The sequence below is a fragment of the Lactuca sativa genome, chromosome 9, assembly GCF_002870075.4.
Source record: "Lactuca sativa cultivar Salinas chromosome 9, Lsat_Salinas_v11, whole genome shotgun sequence".
In the NCBI taxonomy this organism is placed as follows: Eukaryota; Viridiplantae; Streptophyta; class Magnoliopsida; order Asterales; family Asteraceae; genus Lactuca; species Lactuca sativa.
Genome location: NC_056631.2, coordinates 1,469,904 through 1,479,309, shown reverse-complemented (window position 1 = coordinate 1,479,309; position 9,406 = coordinate 1,469,904).

Sequence of the window (9,406 nt, the reverse complement as noted above, 5' to 3'; positions counted from 1 at the left end):
CGGGATATTCAGGCTTCGGGACTCGCTTCGGGTCTCGGGATGATATCGGGCCTTCGTGGGCACTTATTTGCACGTAAATCGAGGTAATATGGGTGAGAGAAGGGTGAATTAGTGTAACAACCCGAAATTTCATGTCAATTCTTGTACCACAACTTGTAATTCGATCCGATCAACCAAATGTCATTTTCAATTTCGTTTCCAATATTCGCCATTTTATTAAGTCATTAATTTATATTGATTTAAAATGACTTAATGGGTGTCTTAATACATTTAGAAATCATTTTAACACCCAACTTTAGTGATCGGAATATTTCTAGAAATTAACATATCGGGTTACGATAACTCAATCGGGTACGACCAAAAACCTCATTTAACGTCGGTATCGGGTAGAATTCTATCGTGTCAAATTCCCGAACACTATATAAACATGATTTAGACTCCATTTGAAGCCTTTGGCCAAATTCATACTGAACTCTTACAACCTCTCTCCTCCAAGCTAGAATTAAGGTCCAAATCACAAGTTTAAGGCTTCAAATCTTTAAGGTAACCTCTCTAGCATGTTATTCATCATCTTTAGCCTTCAAATTGATAAATAAATTGAGTTTTGGGGTCAAGAACATGAGTTTACGGCCAAGGAGCAAGCTTGGGCCGTAAACTCCATTTTATGGGGTTTTAAGCTCTTAAACTCCTTCCAAAACTCAATTGGACTTTAGATATGGCTAAGGGACTTCAAGTTATGGACTTAGAACATGTAAATCTTTGATTTTGAAGACTTTGAAGGAGTTTACGGCCAAGGCATAATCTTAGGCCGTAAACTCATGTTAATGGGGTTTTTCATGCCCTTAAACCCTTCCAAATCACCTCTATGGCTTAGATATGAATTATAGGACCTTGGTATTAGCATTTGGACACTTGAAACATGATTTTTGGGGGACTTAGATGAGTTTACGGCCAAGGATAGTGCTTGGGCCGTAAACTCCCCAAAACTTGACATAAAACCAATTCTAAGGTGTTAGAAAGCCATCCAACACCACCAAAAGCTTTGGAATAAATCAAGGGACCAACCAAAAATACTTTAAAGGCCTTAAACACATCTTTTATGGGGTTTTTAAGAGTTTACGGCCAAGACATGTTCTTGGGCCGTAAACTCCAAAATCTTTGGTGTTAGAATGCAAACTAAACACCCCTACAGCCTTTAGATGAATTTTAGAAGCCATTCTATGCTAGTTTCAGGCCTTGAAACACTTTGTAGCTTGTTATATTAGAGTTTACGGCCATGAAGGGGGTTTCATGGGCCGTAAACTCCATAAATCCCTTATATGTCACTTGCAAACTCATTTCTAGGCTTATGGGAATTTTTAGAATCACATGTGATTTGTTTTAACAACATTTAACATCATTTTCATAAGGATTAAGGAGTTTACGGCCAGGAGCCTATGCTAGGACGTAAACTCCCATAAAATTTATCATTTTAGTGATTTCAATCCATTCCATGCATTTAGAACAAAGCCTAGAATCATTTCCCATGTCCATGTAAGCCATTTAAGCCATTTAATCACCCAAAACCACACCCACATGAGTTTACGGCCATAAACTCATGTATGTGTGTGTTTTGTGGTTGTAAACTCATTTAAATGTTTACTTATGGAGAGTAAACTCAAGTCCCAAGTCCCTAGTGCCTTTACAAGTCCTTAAACGCCACCCGGGTCACTCCAAACGCTCATTTTAAGGTGTTTGACCTCGTTGGAGTGTAATGTTCCATATGATTAGTGAATATATCCCTAATTGTATATATATGGACCTTATTTCATTTTACATAGGGTCATCGCGAGTAATCAAACCCCGAACCAACGTCTAGCATTCGAAACCGATACGTTTCCGAGTCCGGTGAGTTCATACCCCTACCCTTTTTCACTGTTTTCACTGTTTTTAGGGGGGGAACACAAGCAAAGTACAAGGAAATTCTTGTACTCAAAACATGTTTTCAGATGTGTGTTTATTAATTCATATGCTTTTGTTACTGATTACCACAACTGATAACCATTTGAACATGCATATCACGTAACATATATTTGTGAATTAGGTCTTTAAATTGTTATGTTTTACATATATTTCACAAATGATTTTCCACAATTTATCAGTTAAAAGCATTACATAAGACATTTGAATATAATACCTGTACACTGTTTTGTCCTCGGTAACACTCCACACATATACGCGAGTGGAGGACTATCATATTATTACTAGTAAATTTGTTAATCCTGTATAATTGGAGACACGTCCTTGGAGAACACTCCACCAGGGTACGCGAGTGGAGGACTACACCCATAACCAGAATCTCTGGTATTTAGAGAGCGTGACTTGAGTGTATAGATCTATACGGGGCTGACTACCCCACACCTGGCTGCTAGCTACAGCCGAACCGAAATGGTTCAAGGGTGACGAAAGTCATAAGTATGTGGACGACTTATTGCCACATGTGGACTACTTATTGCCACAGATTTTAGTCTATTGTATGGTTATGGAACTCGCAATTAGGATAACAGAGATTTACATATAGTAATAATGAATCACTTTATACATCTTTTACATCCTTCACATCTTTCGTAACACTGTAACTAACATTCAGGAAAGTACGGGACTTTCCTGGGGAAAACATGGAAACCAATCACAATTGCATCTTTTACATCTTTACATCGTTTACATTTGAAACCAACATGCAGGAAAGCATGGGGCTTTTCTGGGTAACACTTACCTAACTAGAAAGAATAACGAACTGGATAACATTACATCTTTTACAATTTGTAATACACAATAAGGAAAGTATGGGACTTTCCTGGTAACACATGATAAGCAAACAGATCAGTTTAATCAGTCATATAACCAACTATACATTTTTACATGAATAAACATATTTTCAAAGTATAAACTTATCATACCTTTCATTTGTGAATCAATAACTAATTATTAAGAAAATATGGGATTTTCTTGGTACATTCGATATTACAGAAACAGAAAGGAAACTCGAATCATATTCACAAACAAAACCGCTTATGAACTCACCAGCTTTATGCTGATTTTCAAACCGCTTGTGTTCTCAGGTCAGCGTTAGAACAGGTACCCAAAGATTTCTTTTGATCAGAAGATGGAGTACATGGAGACCCGTTTCATTTTGTCTATATAATATGTATTACAACTATACAAGCTTTACTTTTGAAACAACTGTAAAAACTTTATTATGTAATGTAATGGTTGTTTTACTTTACTTACTATGTACATTGGATTTGATACTCAACGTGGAGTCAACCCCGGAAATGTTTCCGCCTTCGGTTTTCGGGGTGTGACAATTAGCAACCTTGGGCGGCTGCCCCTTCAAATCTATTTATAGGGCGGATTTCTCCATTTTCATGTTGTGAACAATATTTTCACATCGTGAACACTGATTTCACGTCGTGGTCTCTCATAGTTTTGGGGTTTCGCACCCCGAACTTCAGAAACTCACAACTTTCACATACGAACTCCGTTTTCGATGTGCTTTATATCGACACGAAGGTCAGATTATGCTCTACAACTCTTGTTTAGACTTCGTCGGCTAATTTTGAATATATTTTAACTATATTTTTATTATATTATTTTTAGTAGGTCGGGACAGGAAAACTCCATTAGAAAATCATAACTCCTTCGTCTAACGTCTGTTTTCGTCTTTCTTTTTACTGTTGGACTACTATCGATGAGATCTTCAATTCTCGTTTAGATCGTTTCGGCTAGAAATCACCTGATCTCATATTCGAACTTTTGGCTGCATACTGCTAAGCTGAAACTTAGAAAAATCATAACTTCCTCATACGAAGTCAGATTTGGGCATTCTTTTCATGCACACTCTCGGTTTAACGTATTCTACGAATTTCGTTTAGATCACTAAGGCCAAATATCGCTCTAACATAAATTCACTATCTACGTTGCGCTGTGTCGTGGCAGTTCTGTCGCGAAACTTCGACATATCATAACTTCTTCGTTATAACTCGGATTTCGGAATTCTTTATATATCCGGAATCCTTTTCACGACCACTAGAACTTAGTTAAGATTATTTATTCTAAATAATCTTTTATTAAAAAGTCATTTTTGATGCTTATCGTCATTAAATTGACTAGCCCTGATCTATGTGCGTTACAATTATCTCCTCCTTAGGATGATTATGTCCCAGAATCATCAACGAAATAGGGTTCATATAATGATTCCATACATTATCTTTCCATCCTAAGTAATAACCGTGATGCTCAATCTTGCATCCGCTCTTCGTACTATGTTGGACTTTCAATCGTAACCTTCGAGTTACCAAATAAATCGTTATTGAGGACTCCTTCTTTTTCTTAGGATACATAATTTCCTTTATCTATTGTAATAGACTGATGGGTCATGTTCTAATGACCTCTCATCGTATGATGCAACGCTTAGGCTCAGGTCCTTAAGAGTCAAATTCCAGAATGGAATATACCTTCCTTCATATGCTAATGTGAGATAATCACATTTTAGCACGTAACATCTCTAGTTAGAAACTTCTCTAACAATGAGCACGATGCTATTGGTCGCATTGATTTCAATCTTCTAACTTAAGTTAGATGCTACATCAAACTCGGTTCTCAGAACCATGTAAAAAACTCATCGTAATCGGACTCAGTTTGATATGACCACTTGGGTCAGAATAACATTCATGTGCTTAGTCATTACCGAAACAATGGTAATGACATACCTGATCAAAATAAAATCAATTACTAGCTTCTTGGTAACCTTGCGACTTTTCCTGATCCAAGTGTGAGTCCAATTGCTCCCAGTAGTATAGATCTCTACTACTATTCACACTTACTCATACTCGTCCCAAGTATTGTCTCGTAGTCCCCAAGTCCTAAAATCACCAAACAATTTAACACATACGAATGTGCCCAATTAATCACAAATTTTTCCTAGACTCTACTAGGACTTATTCCATGCGTATCTTTAATCATCAATTCTACTTTAACTTGGTTGGTGTGTAACGCCCCGAGATTCAGGTACATTTCTTTCATCCTTGTTCTTTGTTGATTGGGCATGTTTAGTCCTTGAGTGGTGGGAGTGTAGCAAGTGAGTATGTTGGGCGTACCATAGGGGTACGCTGCGCGTACTCATGCACTTAATTTGGACGCGGAGTCGCCAAGGTACGCTGGGCGTACCTAGAGTTATGCCGGGCGTACCCGGCTCAGGTGCAAAAACCCTAATCCACCTTGTGCAATATTTAAAGGGTGTTATGGCTCATTTCTTAGCCTCCATATCAGTGAGTGAAACCCTAAAAGAGAGCCCCATCGTCCTTAGTGTGTGAGAGTGTTGATTTGAGCTTCTTGGTGCTTTAGTGCCTTGGTGAAGAAGAAGGAAGGGAGTTCTTGGAGGCTAAAGCTTGAGGTGCCATTTTGGATCTGAGATCTACAGAGGAAAGGGCTACACTTGGAGGTATAAAGTTCAAAACTTTTCTCTTCTTTTGGTTGTTGTTGTATGTGCCCTTTTTAGGGCCAAAAACCCCAAAGGTGGAGACTTTATGAGTGTAAAGTGCTCCATGGTCCGAGATCTGTGCCCTTTCAGTGTTATTGGTGATTTAGAGCCATAAAGGTTCCATCTTGGATGTTAGTTTGAAGTTATGCATGTGTATTTTGTAACGCCTGTGTTTCCGGGCTTACCATTTTTAGCAATGTAATGGTCTAGGTTAACCTTTGTAACCCGTTTTGATATAATAAGGTTGTATTATTTGAGTATTATGTGTTTTGTGCTTAATTGCTTAATTATGTGGTTTGATTAATTAAGAATAAAAATAAGCGTCAAAATTTAAGTGTAAAATAAACTTAATATCTTTGGTTAATGTTGTAGTAATTGAAACGAGGTTTCCGAATATATATAGAACGCCCAAATCTGACTTCGTATGAGGAAGTTATGATTTATCGAAGTTCCGGCGTAGCGGTATGCAGCCTGAAATACTCGATTTGAGATCGAGCGGTTTTTAGCCAAAGCAATCTAAATGAGAATCGAAGATCTCATTGTTGGTATCGAAGCGATAAAAAGTTAGGCGAGAACGGACGTCAAACGAAGAAGTTATTAATTTATAACGAAAGTTTCTGTCGCGGCCTATTAAAAATAATTAATAAAAATAAATTCAAAATTAGCCGACGGAGTCTAAACGAAAGTCGTAGAGCGTGGTCTCACCTTTCCGTGGATATAAAGAACGTCGAAAACGGAGTTCGTATGAAGAAGTTATGAATTTCCGAAGTTTATTAATCATTTTGTATTTAAATTTAATTATAAAATCGGAAGCCTTATCCGAAGACGAGTCACCGGTGTGATCCGGAGTACGCCCTGCGTACGAGGGTACGCTACCGCGTACTCAGCATAGTGTCGACACTTCGGATGACGCATGCAGTGACGATTTCGGAAGCAGTACGTGCTGCGTACTGCAGTACGCCCCGCGTACTCCGAGGCTCCAGCCTCTATAAAAGGGATCCGAAGGCAGCCGAGAGTTTTGTTCATTTCTTCTCTTCTCTCTCCCGTTTTGCATCGTTTTGCGTGCCAGAAAAACCCCGTAGCCCCGGTATCATACTCTAGCCCCGAGGCAAGTCCCGAGATCCCGAAGATCCCGAGAAGTGCGGTTCCCGAGTCAAAGCTCTGCCCGCGAAAAGTTCGATTTTTGTGAAGATCTTCCAGATCTGCGGAGGATTACTACTTCTATAAGCCGTAGTGCTGTCGGATCATCTTCTGATCAGGTGAGTGTGTAGTTATTTTCTTTCTAACGCAATAATACGAAGTATTTTATATAAAATACGTGCTAAGTGTATATATTTGGTTGTGTTATGTGTGAATGTGTATTCACTCTCTTCTATCTTATAGATCTGATTATTTCTCTATGAGATATGTGTTATGTGTGAGTGTGCCTCATCTGCTATGTGATATATGTGTTGATTAAAGCATGCTATACAGGTTTTTAAACTATGTATACAAATGTATATTTTTATCTACTAATATGTTGGGTAGAACATGGGTAGATAGTTGGTGTGTAATAAACAGATGAGAGGCCTCGTTGTTGTTTGATTTAGTCATCTAGCGGAGTTTAGATGACGACCACATACTTTTCTAGATAGTCTTGTGGAAACATTAGCAGGTTCGCCACATGTAGGTGTTAATGAACTTGGGTGTTCATTCGCTGTACTCCATCCCCCTCATGGTTGCCTTATTTGACTTATATTGCTGAGGTACCCCCGAAGCATGTGTTGCCGCCCCGATGAAATATTCTTAGACTAGGTCCCTTATGTTATTTGTTTTAGGGACATTAAACTGAGAATAACGGGAATGGATAATTGGGTTATTGTTGGTTGGTGAAAATTAAATATGATATTTATTGTGGGTTGAAAACCCTATATGCTCACCAGGCTCCCAAGCCTGACCCACTCAGTTTTAAATTGTATTACAGGAAGTGGCGGAAGGGCATGAAATGGATGAACCATCAAGTTGTTTTGTTTACAAGTCTGCATATGTTTATATTTGTTATATGACTTGTAATGTATTCGTTTATGCTTATTGGTCTGTATCGGAACATGACACCCCAAGTTTTGATTATAATGAAAATACATTTCTTTTATGAAATGCTTCGGTAAACATTGTTTTATCATGTTTTGTTTTTGGGAACAAATTCCGCAACTCTTTCAAATCAAAAGGATTTACTCTGAAAATATTTAAAAGCATAAATGAAAATCGGTCTTTTCTGGCCGAGATTTTGGGGATGTCACAGTTGGTATCAGAGCATTAGTTTAAGTGAACTAGGAATTTGTAGGATTTCTAGACTTAAACTTAGAATGCTAAGTGAAATTTTGAGATGTGTGTCTGTTGTGATTTAGACACGAGCACTAGTTTATTTTAGGAAAGTTGCCTAAAATGCTTTTATGTGCTAAATGTTATATGTTGCCATATATGATATTATTTGTTCGGATCTATGGTCTGTTGCTGACCGGATCTAGAAACCTTATGTGTGTAGGATTCTAAGCGTACGTCTACGATATTAGAACTAGCATGTAAACGTTTCGGAGTGATAAGGATGATTTGAATATCTATCATGATTGAGGATCTAATTTCACCTTATTCGGTGTGTAGATCAAAATGGTGAGAACAAGAAGTGGAGTTGGAAATGCTGACGAAAATAGGAATCAACCACCAGTGATTGAGCCAATACCTGTCGTAGCAGCAGCACCTGAGCCAATAACCATGGCTGGTGTGCAATTGATGATTCAGACGATGTTGGATCGTCAGATGGATGAAACTAGACGGTTGCTTCAACAAAATCGTGAAGAACTGTCGATTCGTGTGGAAGAGCCTGAATTAAATGAAGGGCACTCGGAAGGTGGAAACTTCAGTGGGTCTGTTGGTCCAGCCAACCCACCGATAGTTAGGCAAGATAACCATGATGGAAGGAATGATGGAATGGGATGCAAGTACAAGGACTTTCTAACTTGCAAACCATCGACCTTCAATAGAAAGGAGGATCCGATTGGAATTATGGATTGGATCTCCGAAATGGAGCTAGCCTTCATGACGTGTGGCTGCAGAGGTAAGTTGCAAACTATCTATGCCGTGCGTCAATTCCGAGGTGGAGCCGTTCGTTGGTGGAACACTCTAGGGAAGACCTTAAGCCCTAATGAGCCACTGCAATTGTCATGGGCAGAGTTCTTGGTGCAGTTCAAGCGCAAGTTCTACTCGGCTCAAAATCTGTTGGAGTTGGAGAATAAGTTTTTGACATTGACGAAGGGTAGCATGTCAGTGGATGAGTACACCAATAACTTCACCGATAAGATGGAGTTTGCCTTGCGTATTGTTCCAGATGAGCTGACAAAGGTGGATCGGTATGCGAAGGGACTTCCATGGGAGTACGAGGTGCCAGTACGTCAGGCACTTACTCTAGAGGCAGCTATTTGGGCTGCCAAGTCTGTGGAGAAGATGATCAAGGGGAGAACCACCGACAAGGCTGATGTTGGTGAGAAAAGAAAGTTTGAGGGAACATCTGGTTCCGGTAAGAAAGGAAAATTTTCGAAATCTGATTCGAAAATTTTTGGAGGAAAAGGAGGCGAAGCAAAGTGGTGTGATAAGTGTAAGAAAAAGCACTTTGGGAAATGTAGCGAGGATGTGACCTGCTACAAGTGTGGAAAGGTTGGACATTTTGCCAATGAATGTCCGAACAACAAAAGGATGTGTTTTGGTTGTAATGAAGAGGGGCATATTTTGAAAGACTGTCCGAAGAAGAAGGAGGCAGCAAAGCCCAACATTCCACCAAAGCCGAAGGCGAGAGCCTTCCAGATGACACTTGAGGCTGCGAAAGATGAAGCTGATGTCGCTTCAGGTACC